At 38.2% G+C, this 15,340-nt stretch overlaps 1 long non-coding RNA gene across 1 annotated transcript in view; it reads right to left on the bottom strand.

The window, feature by feature from the left end:
- Positions 1 to 2,426: 2,426 nt before the first annotated feature.
- Positions 2,427 to 15,340, bottom strand: part of LOC112942542 — a 28,688-nt gene continuing 15,774 nt past the window's right edge. The window contains exon 2 of the long non-coding RNA XR_003248404.1: positions 2,427 to 2,464. This is a non-coding gene — a long non-coding RNA (uncharacterized LOC112942542). The remainder of the gene's footprint in view (positions 2,465 to 15,340) is intronic.

Here is a 15,340-nt window from a genome sequence, read left to right on the forward strand (position 1 = left end):
GTGGATTAAGAGCTGTACTCATGAAAGTAGAGTGAGGATTTAGTTTGAATTGATTTGGGTTTCAGTTAGATGCAGCAATTACTGCTCCAGATTTATTTTTAGACACAATAATGTCCTCAAATAGGATTTTGAAGGAAAGTTTGAGGAAACTCTTTACTTCAGATTTGTGGAATTAAAGCTCTCCTCAGAATAATGTTTCAATTGTACCTTTTTTTTTTATCCAAGATATAGTCAACAGATTTCAATAAGCATCTAGGATTTTAACCAAATTTTGTAGCACAAGTGTAGCTGTTCAGTGTCCTTCACTATCTTCACAATGTCTCTGTACTGTAAATTTATTTTTTTCCCAATTTGACCTCATACTTTCACCATACTCCCAGCTTGTTTTCTTCCAAAATTTCTTCTTTCACAAGAAATACCCAACTTCTAACCTTACTAGAGGCAAAGGGGAGGTTGCAAAATTCAGTGTACTCCTTTGATGAGACCTCCCTCTGCCCAGCCTCTGCCTTATTCAGCCCTTTTAAGTCTGCCAGGGACCCTTCCTTTCAATCCTTTCCCCAAGAAACTTTGCACTACACTGGAGAGCTAAACAGCTGAGACTATAACACCATGCAGGGAAATGGTAAGGAAAAATTGCTGAAATCCAGTATAGTAATTCTCCCTTACTGCTTAGAGATTCAAAAAACCTCTTCTTGTCATGCCCAACTCTATCATACACTTTCTGGAGGATCCTGACAATCCTTGTTTTTATTCCAAGTTCCCATCACATTGCTGGGCTACAGTTCATCCTGGGGCACTTCTGAGGCTGACAGGTGTCAGGAGGTGATACCACAGCCTTGTCTGCAGGATGGTGGCTGTCACTGGAGCTTACCTTATGCCAAAAAGGCAACAGAAAGGGGAACTTTTACCTGTTCTTTACTGTAAACTAGATCAGGTGAGGTCCTCTAGAAGTTGATGAAGACTATGACTTCCCTAACATCGCCTAAGAATGCTAACGGGGAGAAGTACCAGAAGCTGAGTAGGGAAGAGAGAAGACGACAGGGAAGTGGAAGAGGGTAACAAAGAGGCACTCACGGTGACCAGGTGGCAAGCACAGCCAGGGCCCTGAGGAGATGGAGGGAAAGAGACTGCTCCTGAAGAATGCAAAAGAGATGGGACACTTCAACTTGCCAGGAAAGGACAGGCAAAGCAACTGGACAAGGAAGAGAGAACTGATCTACAACGGCATAGTACAGCGTACTACAACTGAATTATAAACTGCTATTTCCATTTAGTCCTGTTTTGAATTTTCTCTATTTTGAAAGAATTCACTGTGTTAATTTGTCTTTAAATAAGGTTTATAGATTCAAAACTATTTAAGGACAATCTTGTTAAGTTTATCAGTTCAGAGTCTCATCACACATATTGCTCACAGAGTGACAAAGCAGACTGATAGCTCTAAGAAGGTGAACATAGAACCTACATTTCAGTCTGTGTTTAAAAAATAACAAAATGTTTCATCCTTGGTTAAGGCTTGGCAAGACTCTGAAATGATCAGCTTAAAAAGGCCATCCTTAAATAGTTTTGAATCTGTAAGCTTTATGTTTCAACTAAATGCAAAGGATCAGTTTGCCATACTGCTCCTTGGTGTTTCTCCTACAGTAACTTCCCCTCACAAGTTGCTGAACATCCAAGTTTTAAACCTCTCAATAAGAAGTTAAATAATCCCCAGCTGAAATGTAAATACCTAAAATACGTTCTGTTTCCACAATCTATTCACCTTTAATCTAGATACAAACAACTATATGTGTTTCTAGTTCAGAGCTAAGAAAATGCCAGTTTGTATTATTTTCATCTTTTTCAGTAGGAAATTCTACTCAAAGAACTGTTATTCCTCTAATGTCCAAGCACGGCACAGTGAATTAAACTAATTCATTTCAATACATCTCAAGCAGTACAACAGTATTTTGGAAAATCCTCAAAGGCAAAGACTTGGAGAGCCTGCACTTAGCAAAAGGTCTGCTTTTAAAACCAAAAAAAACCCCTCTTATTCAGAAAGTACATCTGCTATGCAACAGTACGCAGGTTTGGTCTTGCCCAAGGACTTGTAGGGTATTCTTAGTTTTCAATTGTGAAGACTGTGTAACTATTTAACCATACATCACTGAATAAAAAAAATTAATCTATACAGTAAAGCAAATGTTATGATCCAGAAACTGAAGAGTGAGCTGACACCTATGGCAGCAAACATTCAATACTCCTGCAAGATTTTCCTCTTCAGGAAAACACAGATGACAGCAAAACTTTTCACGGTCTGCTCTGCTCACCTACCTTTTCTGATGAGCTGGCTGCAGAAAAGCTGATGGAAAGCTCAATTAGTGTAATTTATGTCTCCTTGGATGTCAATCATTCCTGTTGAGAGGTGGGACTTTCAGGATCTCTGTGCATTAATTAAGAGTGTATCTCAGCAGAGTAGTCATTCCACCTAAGGACCAAGGAAAAACTTTTAATTAGAGTCTAGAAGACAGCATGTCATACACATACAATAGTAGTCCTCTACTAAAAATTGAAGAGTAAAGGGGCATTATTAGAAACACTGTAAAGGGCACCAATTTCTTGTCAGCATTTAAGTACAGAAATACAGAACTATTTTCACTGTGCATACAATGAGTCTGACTGAAATAACTGACAAGTTCTGTAAGATCGTATAGGCACCACTCCAATTTTATCTAGGTTGTATGAATGCTAACTTTGTTATTTGACCCCTGTCAAATTATTGATGCTGAGCTGATGTTGATGGAGAGCTCCTCCACAGCTCAGACTGCATTTCTCTCCCATGACCAGCTTTCTATCCCGAGCTATCTTCCGACTGAACAAAGAACAGGCCAAACAATGGAAGTTCAGCCAAGGGGAGGGAATGGACTTGTGCAAAGCACTATTTTCATTCATTGAGTGGTATATGTACATGTGTATATGTGTAGAATATGTATGCAGTTGCTGGTTGCCCTTAGACAAATTAAGGCTCTGGAGAGGTTAAAAACTCACTGGGCTAACTGGTGTGAGCTGCCTGAGAGCACTGCACTCATGGAATGACTTACTGGAGGACAATCAAATATGCTGCTTAGGACTCACTAGGGAAATAATGTATAAATAATTGATTATATCATTTATAAATTAAAGGAAGGAAAACAAATTTAAAACCTGGTCTGGAAAGTAGACATGTCAGCTAATAATTCAAGCATGAAAAGTGGAAAATTTAAGAGAAAAAATAAGTTTATGTTTGACAGAATAAGAAGAAACTTGCTTGTCAGTGGCTGAAATTAGGAATCTAATGAACAGATAAACAAAATAAAACAACAAATAGACCATTCTAGGAAGGTTTAGAGAGAAGAATAAAATGTCAAACTCCACTACGAAAATAGAAGAAATATACATAAAAATGAGATTTTCAGTATCCTACAGGCATCTACACATTGTAGTTAACAAATGCACTGCATAATATAATAATTGCAAAGGAGGTTAGTACACAGAAAAGGAATGGGAAAGCATGTCAGGAGGAGGGAAATGTTTACTCTGAATTCTAAAATAACAAACAAATGCTCTGACCTTCTCCAGGGCTACTGCACGCCAGAGTCTTTTACTAAGGTATTTGTGAATAACTGAGACATGGACATTTCTGTCAAACACCTGTTTGAAAAACACATACTATACATTTTCCATCTAATCAATGTAACCAGTGGGTAATGAACACCAGCAGCAAATAAAATAAGCTGTAGATATTACTGGTAGATTGTCCAAAACATTTTCTTCTAAATACCAACCTGTGCATCACAATACTGCACATTGTGATGTACAGTATTAGTGTGAGGGAACAACCAGTCTTTTAAAGAAATTCACAAAAATGTGGATGATAACCTATGCTAATGTGTTCATAAATATTTCTATTTTTGCCCAGCTACCTTTTTGTACATGTTTGCTTTTTTTTTTTTTTTTTGCTATATAATAGCAGAATAGTTTACAAAAGCACTCTATAAAATTTACCAATTGGAAATGCTACAGTCTTTACTAGATGAATTCAAGGGGTAGATGAAATATCGAAACATCAACTACAATGGCAAAACACAGTAACACATCCTTGAGTATGTTAGTATTGAAACTTGTGCTTAAAAGTTCAACTTTTATTCTGTGGATTGATACAGAAGCATTAGAGTACAAAACAGACTATACTTTATTGGTATGGATATATGCGTATTACTAAATCTGATATCTAGTTCACTGTGGACCTAAATTATTTTTCACTGGAAGATGGATTTCATAAAAGGACATGTTTAATATCTGCAAGTACCAGGGGTAAGTCTTTTAAATGAAACTGAAATGAATTTATACAGGGTTTGTCACTTTTATTCTCTTAACTGAAGTAAAGTACCGAGTCTTGTTATCTGCAGTCTCCTGCTAGTCATATTTAGCACATTCCCTGTCAGCTGCTTCTCTTGATTAAGAGGATGGCAGAGATAATGGACACATTAAACTCCAGAGCAGACAGTGAATCTTTGTTCCTCTAAACAATGATATGAATTTTATAACAGTTTAATTTGCTGTTATTCCCAAGGGACAATGTCACGAAGTGAATCAGAGGACTGCTAGTCAAGTACAAACTGCATGTTAGCAGCGTGGTGCCTTCTCAGCTCTTTCCTTCCTGTTTCTTAGTTTGTCTCTTCTGAACTTGCACTCCAATACACTGCTTTGGAAACCAGCCATAAAAGAGGCTAACTCAGACAATAAAATCTGGATGATCTACTGAACTGTGACTGAGATTTGTGACCTGCCTTAAAGTGAATCAGATTCAATGACAAAAGTTCTTACAAGCGGCTCTCACCCAGAGCCTGGCAGAATGTCAACACAGTTGTACTAAACATGTCACACAAAACTTGCTGAGAACCACATGACACCATGGCTTATCTTGAAAAAATATTTTTAAAGTCAGAAGAATTCACATGAAATTCACAGTATAAAAATGGCAATTCCAAAGCGCTTGTCAACACTGCAGAATATAATACGGCAATTAAATTATATTGCAGAGACAATGAGAGAGAAGAGCGGGACTTAAAATCGCCAGCTCTTCAGGCAGTCTCCAGGTGAACTTCAAAGCCTTTATTGAAGCTTGGAAGTTTGAAGTCTTGCTGTCCAAGACTTCCTCTATGGCCGACAGGAAAACAGAAAAGCATCTCCAGACACCAAGTGAATCCTAGTAGCTTCTATCCTTCCACTCATTAGAGAGGGATCAGTGGGCACCTAGGCAGCTAACCTAAGTTGGGAGTAACTCGCCTGTGTCCCACAGGCTGATTATCAGAGGTGCCTAGCAATTAAATCCTAGTGTAGTATGTATTAGTATACTAACACATTTAAACGCTTAGATAAAAATATATTGTAAGGTATGGACAGGAATTACCCAGCTTTCCTAACACTAGCTGAATGCTGATAAACAGCCTTGCAGAGAGCTCCTGATCAGCACCTTTCCTGTTCCAAAATTTTAATATAAAAATATTTTTTATAAAATAGTATTTATTGAGTATGTTTATTGTTTATTATGGTCTCTTATTTTTACTCACTTCCCCACATCGCTGCATTACTTCCCCTGTGCTACAGAAACTCACAGATATGGAAGCTTCTGAGTGTTTCCTACGAGAACTGGTGTGTGGACTTAATGGGAGCCCAAGAGCTCATGGCGTAATACACTTGCTAATCATCCAGAGAAAGACTATGGGTCCAGCAGTTGAGGACCTTGACAAAATGGTCTGTAGTTCATTGTTTGGAAACTGATGACACTTGAGAAACACTGTAAGAAGCTAAATTAAAACTGAATATTGTTATGTTCATGCAAGAGGTGGAGATAAGACAATAAACATAACTGCTGGCCTTTAATCCCCATTGGCATTTGTCATCTTCAGCAGTCTCTGCTGAAAAGGTAGTGCTATTAGAGAAACATTTACCTGAGAAACATACATAAGTATATAAAAAGACCCATGAAAATATAAAGGCATGAGAAAAGAAAATATATTTTTAAATTAAATTTGGTAACAGGAAAACAAATTGAGCAATCTCTCCATGGCTAGAAATCTCTGTGGAGCGAGCTCTGCTCCTGAAATCTATCATGCAGCACTGGAGTCACTTTGAAAATGATTCCATTGGAGTCAGCAACACCCAAACTGTGGGTGGAAGTTATTAATCAGACAGCCACAATACAATGTTTTATAGTGTGAAGACAACAACCAATGCTGACTCTAATGAATAAGAGTCTGTTTTAAATTAGGATGCACCTGTATGTGATAACTTTGGTTCCATCAATCTGCTTCCTCAGTCTACCTCACTATCCTTTCCATTTGCCTTTTTTTCCTTATCTTTCCTAGTTTCAATCTCTTTTTCTGAGTTATTTCATATGAGCACTGCAAACACAGGATTTAAAAAAAAACACTGATTTTGATAAATGATTGAGAAAAATTTAGTCTGAGAGTTTATTCTGGGAATAATGTGATTCACAATTTATTAGAAGAGAATTAGAAGAACTATCATTGAGAAATGTCTAGAAAAGAATTAGAAGAGCTATCACTGAGAAATGCCTAATTTGAGCTGAATTGACAGGCTTGCTTTAAGATCAAAAAGCATTAAAATGATAAATACCATGTAGAAAAGGGTGAGAGAGAAACAGCAAAAGAGAGACTGAGAATGCAACAGGTTTATGTAGAAAGACTTGAAATTATATCTGAAAAAAAAAGAGCTTAACTGAACTTGAGAAGTTCAGTTCAGCAGTGGGTGCTGTTTGGGCTTTCCAATAGCAGAGGAGGGCTGTATGAATAGCGGAATTCCAAAAGTTGCCTTCTCATCGTGCTGCCCCCTTCCACTGACCTGCGTGAGAGCCTCTTATGCCCCTGAATCTTTTCTAAGCTTGTGGTATATTTTTACAGAGAAGGGAGAACATTTATATGGAGCTACTCGCTGAAACATGAAACTTTATGAGAAACCCCGAGAAAAGAATGTGTCATTGAGACATGCAAATCTAATGCTGGGCTTGCACGATCCGAAAAGACAGCAGTATCCTGAGAAGGAGGGTGAGGGCAGGCAAACAAGAGAAGCATGTTCTGTCTGACAAACACCTGCAAAGAATGCACAAGGGATGCAAAAGGGACCACTTGGTATGCAACTGGGGACAGAACTTGAGAGCAGGGAAGTGATGTGACAAACTGATACGGTCGAAAGGGAGGTGAACCCCTTCATTCAATCCCGTGAAAGTGTCAGTAAGGTCTGCGGCTTGAAAGATATGCCTGCAAGACAGACTGGGAGAGGAATCACAGGTGCTGCGTGCCCCTGAACTGTCATAACAATAAATAAGGTTATCTGTCATGATCAAGCCATCCGCAGAAGTGCTTTACACTGTCCTGCATAGATGCTACACATTTATCTAAGGTTGCAAAAATTGCGTAAGAGAACATATTGATTTGTTGGGAAGTATTTTTTGGTCCTAAACTTAAAGGCAGTATCAAAGTGACCATACATGTAGAAATTGTAGCAGAACATCGAGAGTGTATTAGTACTATAGTACTATTGATTTGTAAGTGATTATATAACAACAATAACAACAACAACAGCAAGACAGTTAAAGAAACGCTCTAATAGCTGTGGTAGAGGCTTTTGGCGTAGTACTGGAAGTAGTGAACCAGCTGCCATTGACTGGATATTTTACTCCTTTTTACAGCAATCTTTTAAAGCAGACATCAGTTACATACTCATGAGCAAATCTTATTTTAAAATAAAGAAGCTATTCCACAGAAATTCACAAAACATGTTCTCTCCATCCTCTCCTTTAACTTGTGAGCAGGGTGTAAAAACCAAGCTTTGCGATTCAAGGTAGGTAAGTGAATCCAATTGACCACAGAACCATCTATATCTAAGCTAAACCAGAAAGAGAAAGTCAGATTTAGCCTCGTCTCTGCCGTGGAATAAAAAAAGCCAACCAACCAACCAACCAACCCACGCCACTATTCTAAAAGAGACTTTTTTAGAAACATGAATAATCACTAAATCTATTTTTCTCCTCCTATCTCAGTATAGTTCATCCTTGGCATGCTCACTAATGTCATAATGGAAAAATATACTATGTATATAATTTCTAGTCTGGAAGCAGACAGGTGCATCAAGATGTATTATGTACTACACTGACAGTCTGCAGTACATGCAAGAGAAACCAGTACCAGAATTAATTCCAGTTCCTTTTATTTTTCTTTATTTTTCTTTTATTTATTGCTGACAGCCTCAAAGTCCTCATAACTTTGCAAACATAAAATACGAATGGACAAGACACACTTTGCTGCTACGAGAAATGTATGCCTGCCGTCTGTTTTTCATATTAACTCTACCGCACTGCAAAAACCTTTTCCGGCACCATTTTTATCTATAACCACAAGGTTGCTGCATCCTCAGCCACAAACTCAGGAAAGTGGCTCTTTCTATGACTACCTCTTCTCTCCAGACAAACCCAGCACACCAAACACTTTTTTTTTTTTCCAAGAGTATACTTTAGTGGGATGTAACATGTGGGGCCTAATGACCCGACATTGGACAGGCTTCCAATGGGCCCCTTTTGTTCTGCTTTGCCTGGAGACTGGAGGCGACTCTGGGGCCCGACCTTGGTGGCTCTCGCAAGCACAGAGCACCTTACTAGAGGTTATTTCCTGACGAGGGGGCTTCAGCTGAACAAGCTTTCACTACAAATGCAACATCTTCATAGGTAAATCCCACCAGAGTTAAGGATGGCCTTTAACTGAGCAATGCCACTAAACTGAAACAAGCTGTACCAGGTTCAGTTGTGCTTCCTAGCTCCTCTATAATCAACATGAAGGATTAGCAAGGCCACTACAGCTTTTTTGTACTCTTGTGCAGGGCTCTTGAAGCATTTACCTGCTTGTTGGAAGGTTCCCTTTAACTAGAGTAGGTCAGGAAGGAGTGGATAACCCCATCTGGGTTGCCTCAGCCAACTTGCTCCTAAGGGATTTTCCCCAAGTTGCTTACTGTAATTCAGGGTTCCAGTTCTCTCCGTCCTTGGACACAAATGACCATCTCTCTCTCTGTGCCCCATCCCTGTTTCATGTATTTCCTTCCGGAATCCAAGAAGCCATAGATGTGGGCAATAGGATGACTGAAGGTAGAGGTAAAATCGTGTGATAAAAAGCAGGGCAAAAAAGTAATATTATAAATACCATAATCGTGTGGTCGTATCAGAGCCTAACGATTAAGAATCATGGAACTATTTTAGTCTTAATGCATAACTGTAATGGGTGCTATGCAATCATGTTCATCTGGGAGAAATGAATCTGGTTCTTAGCTATAACCCCTAGGAGAATTAAGAAAACAAAAACACAAACAAGCTCTTACTAACTCCTGTGGATTTTTCAACAACCTAATACATCTCTAAGAAGGAATAGCTCATTATAAGATCTGTCTCAGTTTGCAGAGTGAGAACTGTAACATTAAGCCCATGTGACAGAAAAAAAAAATGATTAATAGCAATAAATTCATTTTCAAGTCTAGAATAATATGCTTTGCTATTTTTTAATTCAAGTTAGGAAGACATTTTTGCTTATATCTACCATTTTTCCCTCTGAGCAGTGAACTTGAGAGAAAATTCTGTATTTTCATAATGAGGTAAGTTGCCTGGTATTTTTACAGTCGGCTGTTATAACTGGCTTAAGCAAATACTGATAAAATACACCTTGACCTTTTTAAAAAAATACATTAATTGATATATTTTACCAAAATTCATTTTTCTTTTTCCTCTATCAGTTCTCTCTGCTTGAACTGCACCCTGCAATAACTTGACTATCTCGATACAGAGCTTTCCACCAGCACCGCATCCTCTTCTGGCTCCAGAAGAACCACAGTTCTGTGGTTCAGTGAACCACAACATACTCCCTTCCCCGGCAAAAGCCAAACCTGAAAATCTGAGGAAAAACATTGCTACTTTCTTCTACTCATGCACATTAATGCCTCCAAGCCTGATGGCAGCATTTAATTGGCTGCTCCGACGCAAGCAAGTTACAAATTTAGCTGTTTTACTGTTACTTCGATAGGCAGAATTATACGTTGTTGACTTATAGTTAATAAACACAGTCACAGCCCAAAGTCGAAATGGAACTTGTTAACATTACGTGCTTGCACCATCGGTGAGCAACATATTTTTCGGAAGGGCTGGAGAAGCAGACCAAGTCAGCATGGGCCTCGCCTTGCAAAAGTCTTCAAGCTGATGGCAGCAATTGTTTTTACAGTTCAATATCAGGTGTCGCCAATCAAGTACCACTCTGTTGGTTCAGAGGCTACCTCAGTGTTGAGTCAAAATTAAGGATAATATGACCATGTCACTGTTGTAAATTAGTCACATGGGCAGAAAATAGCTCCTAAAAGGTCCAAGTTTATGTCCCATATGCTGTTCTTCCTACTTCCTCTCTGTGCCTAGACAATGTGGTAAAACATCTGGGTCTTATTAAAGATTTTAAAAAGGGATCTGAAAGTACAAAGTGAAACAATTCTTTTAGCCAAACAATGATCTGCAAGAGTATCTGCTGCTTCTGATCACTGTAATCAATGTTGTCAGGGAAATTTGTTTCCCTGGGAATTTTCCTCAGGGAATTAAGCTAAGATAGGCCAAAAGGGTTTCCAGTTTGACAAAAAAATAAAGCACCTATGGAGTCCTTATACCTCAGAAGAGTAATATTAACAAAACAAACATGCAGTGTTATATCTTGTACATCCTAACATGTATTGTTAAAAGTGTAAAGGGATAATGAAAAAATGTTCTTACCCTTCACCCTGTGGTTCACAGCAATCACGATAACATCTTTCAGTGTTCATGACACGGTGTTTCTGCTCACCACGCACGGCTAATGACAGTGATATCCGTACCAAATTTCCTGTTGCTAATACTAATAGGCTGGCTTGAATTCCACTTACAAGCGTCTATGCACACACTTGCTACTACAGTTTCTCTTCTTCAGTCACTACCTAAGTCAACAGAATGATCTTCATCAAGACAGCTTGTATTTACCACACTTCATACACTTAAATCATATGTCACCCAATTAAGTGAAGTCCAAGGAAATTCTTGATTGATACTGAAGTCAACCATATGGTTAGCCAGCAAGTTGGAAAAAAGCAAATGCAGTCACTTTCCTCTAATTACTATTAAATACAGTTGTTTTAGTACTTTTTTTGCAATTTTCAGTTGGATTAAAGTGGCAATAATAATTTACTGGTCGCTCTTTGCTGTCTACCCAGGGCAAACATTGTGCCCAAAGGGCACAAATCCCCACAGAGTTCGGAGAGATTCTCTTCTGACAGCTAGTGAGAAATGCTTGGCACGATGTCACCCTCCGTCTTTCACGGAAGCTCTGGAAGTGAAACCAACCTGTTCCTTCCTTATTGCCCATTTCCACAGGAAGGAACATAAAGGCAGGAACAAAATAAACCTGAAATGTATCACAACTCACTTCCTTCCCTTGTGAGGAAAGAAAAAGCTCGAACCAAACTGAAAATTCAATTCAAAGATTATTAGAGCTCTAAAAAAATGAACCCTCAGAAATGAGATAAAACCAGTTCCTCTGCCTCACTGAACAAGGAATGTGCTTTGGGCATGAATGAGGACCACCTAGTGTGGGAGGCTGTCACCTAGAAGGGATTCTCCTAATTTCTCTGGCAGAATTTGCAAAATGTGTGATTAGAAAGCAAATATTCTCAGAAGGGTTTTTAAAAATTATTTAAAATAGTGCTCTGCACAACTAGATTCTGGATCTATTGTAAACTTTCTAAGGGATACTGCACATTCTGCAAGTTGCACTTCTCAGCCAAGATCAAACAGCAACAGAGGACACTTGAGATGTCATAATGTATTTAAAGAAGTGATAAACGTTCACAACCTCAAACATTAACATGACTTGAACAGGAAGCTGTGTCACATGCATGGAAAGAGCTATAGGATGTCAAATTTCCTCCCAAGCAACTGTCAGCAACTGAAACCGTGTACCCCAGACTGCTGGAGGTTCTCTACTTCAGGCCCTATGCCTAAGCTGTCTATCCATGAGGAGGATTTCAAGCTCAGTCTTGCAATAATTAACTTGCTGGATTTCTGACTTGCGCTGTAATTGTAACCCCAGGCTATTGCTTAAAATTCACCTGTGAGTATTCACCTATGAGTAGGTAAAATTTTCTTGCTGGCTTGCATTTGGGTAGACAAACTCTTAATACGGAACTAAATCAGGACAGTATATAAGCCCACAAGAGCATAAAATAGGCATTGAAATGTCAGGACCTTCTGGAGGCAGTATCATGTGCAATTCCACCAGGATCCAAGTAGGAGCACACACACTCAGCCACATGGGCACAAATTAAGGCATCAAGAAGACCTTATTAATAAAACCTTGGAGAACTCGAGACTTTTTAAGCACAGTGGGTTTTGGAGCAAGTTTAAAGAATCTACGCTATAATTCCTTGTGAGTCCAACTCTCTTTTCCATGTCTCTTTCCCCCAGCTCCATCCTCCTGTGCCTGTTCCTGTGAAAAACAGGGACCCACAGGTGGGTTTTTGAAACTATAATTTGAGAGACTAATACAGTAGTGGCGAGTACCACATAAAAGCTTGGCAGAAATTAATGACTATACTGACTGCAGGCTTGGAACTGTGCACAGTAAAAACGCCTTGGGCTACTCTCTGTACCAGGATAGTCCAACAAATTATTAAAAAGTCACCCCAGCCTCCTCCTAGGGACTGAATAAGGAAGGATTTATCACAAATAGCAAGGAATCATGTAGCTAAAGGCTGTAGTATATGGTATGTAGATAGTATTTGATTAAAATTTACATGGGCAAACTTAATTCTAATACTGCTAATTCCTAAACATTTGATTTTTAGAACTTTAGTATCCTTTTATTGAATATAAATAGCTATCTGATAAGATAGATCACTTTTTGGATTTTGCTTTTTTTTTTTTTTTGAAAATAAATAGCACTTAACTAGGTGTTTTATTTTACAGGAACACTACAGGAAAGGGTACACAGAAGAAACAGTCTAGCAAAGGACTTAAGGTATCTTTAATATCATGAGCAATCATATATCTTAAGTTTCTGTATATATTTAAGTAGCCTAATAAATAACTAAAGCCTGAAGAGAGCTGTTCCTTACTGCATTGTTTTTTTTTAGTGCCACTCCTACTGAGAGAAGGAGAGATGCAGGCAGAAGAAGAAAATAGAGATTATTCATGCTTTGCTATGTATTAAAACAAGCAAAGAAAACTGCTGGAGCAAAAAGATAAAACATGGAAATAATCAGTATATTGAAAGGACCTTCTGGAAAGTAAGCACTGGAACATGGGACAACAAGCAAATAGATATACCTTTAAAAAATCGCTTTATAATTAAATACATGGTTGTTCTGAAACATAACACACACTTTCTGAAACATAAATAGTTTCAGAAGAATAAGTAATACTTACTACACCTTACACTAACTAAATCAGGGGTTTGATCTAAGCACGAGTGCTTTTATATTCCAAACAAACCCAAGAGAGTGTGTTATGAAAGATCTCCAAAGACTATGCTGCAATACTATCCACATTTCACAACTATGTGAATCGGGGATGTGGAGCAACTGTCGGTTTCATTTTGGGCTCTGAATTCTCTTGATTTGTGGGATATAGATTTGGAGAGACGCTCTCCATTTTGTGTATGAAATTAGGCTATACAAAGAAATATTTTATTGCTACTTGCTCACCTTCTTAACAAAATAATGACTTGAACTTTGTAGATAATGAAAAAGAGGGACAGAATGCAAATGACACATGGAAACTTAGCAATTGGCTAAAACAGTAATAGCATTCGTGCTTGCTCTGAATAACTTAAATTGAAGCTTTGTGCCTTTTTTTTCTTCTTTTTTAAATCAGAAAAGCAGTAATGTTAGGAGAAGCATGATTTTTTTCAGAAATGTTTCTTTTGATTTACTTGACCCTTTTGCTTAATATAATACGTAGTCCTTCCTTTCTGACACTAATTCAGACAGTCATTGCTTTTCTTGTACCCCTTTGTACAAAACAGAATTTTGCACAGCCTTGTGGTTTGTCTGTAACAGCATGCAGCTTTTTGCTGTGACTGCCTAAGGAGCTGAAGATTAACAGTATCTTGCAAAGCTTCCTTTTACCTGTGCAGTATAGGAACGTGGGAAGTTGTATGTTTTGCAAATACTACTCATGTTTAGGATGTTACATCTTAACTAACAGACAAACATTCAGTTTTCTTTGAAAGAATAAAAAAAGATATATGGAAATACTGGAAGGACCTAAACCTAACAAAATAAAGGCAAATGTGCAGAAATAAAGCCTAAAATACACGCAGAATAGGAATAAATGTAACAAAGTCCCAATCTTGTTAACTGCTGTTTGCTCATCCCAAGCAGCTCTGTGCTTCCAGCATCCAGCCCACAGAAGGTACCACCGAGAGGACGCTTGCTGTTTCAGCTATAACAGTGGACACTGTTACCTTTTGCATCTCCTAGATACCTCTGCTTTCCCTGCTTGCCTTGGAGCATACTCCTTAGTGTACCAGTAGCTGGCAGAAGTTTGGGCTGGAATCACAACTCATTCTTAACTATTTTTATTCACTCTGGATTTAACCCTGTATATACTCCTGTAGGTTCTAATTCTGCAATTAAAACTACCCAAGAAGAAAGGATAAATTCTAAAAATAATTTCTGTCTTTGAGAACTGACACTATTGCTGCACCAGTCAAACACATAGAGACTAATTTTGTATCGGCTATTTCAATTGCTGAGATAACATTAGGTGGCCACTTGTCATTTGACTAAGGGCAATCAAGCACGTTAGGCTTGACTTTTGATAATGTGTAATTTGTAAATGAATCAGAATCTAATTTACCAAAGATCAGATTTATTTATCAAAATGCCATTTTAATAGCTATTATACCATTAAGTATATTAAGTTATTTTGCAAGAGCGCCTACTTTCATATTGTCCACCTAAATTTTAAGCTTTCTTTTTAACCGCCATCCACAGTAATAGAACCTGTCCTACAAGGGCAGCTAAGGTGATATTACTCTTGTCTTTTTTAATTATTAGAGGTCTTTTAAGTTGTACTGAGAAAGACTACAAGGATATTCAGTGCAGAACGATACAAGACGGAAAGGTAGAGAATCAAAGACTTGCCTGCAGGCACCAAGGCCCCTTGTTACAGCACTGCTTTTTTCTTGCACAATTAGAATACTTGTTCGAGCCTGCTAAGATTGCAGTGCATATGGCATCTACTTCTACTTCA

Source organism: Nothoprocta perdicaria, unplaced genomic scaffold, assembly GCF_003342845.1.
Source record: "Nothoprocta perdicaria isolate Ctin4 unplaced genomic scaffold, notPer1 scaffold_13, whole genome shotgun sequence".
NCBI classification, from domain to species: Eukaryota; Metazoa; Chordata; class Aves; order Tinamiformes; family Tinamidae; genus Nothoprocta; species Nothoprocta perdicaria.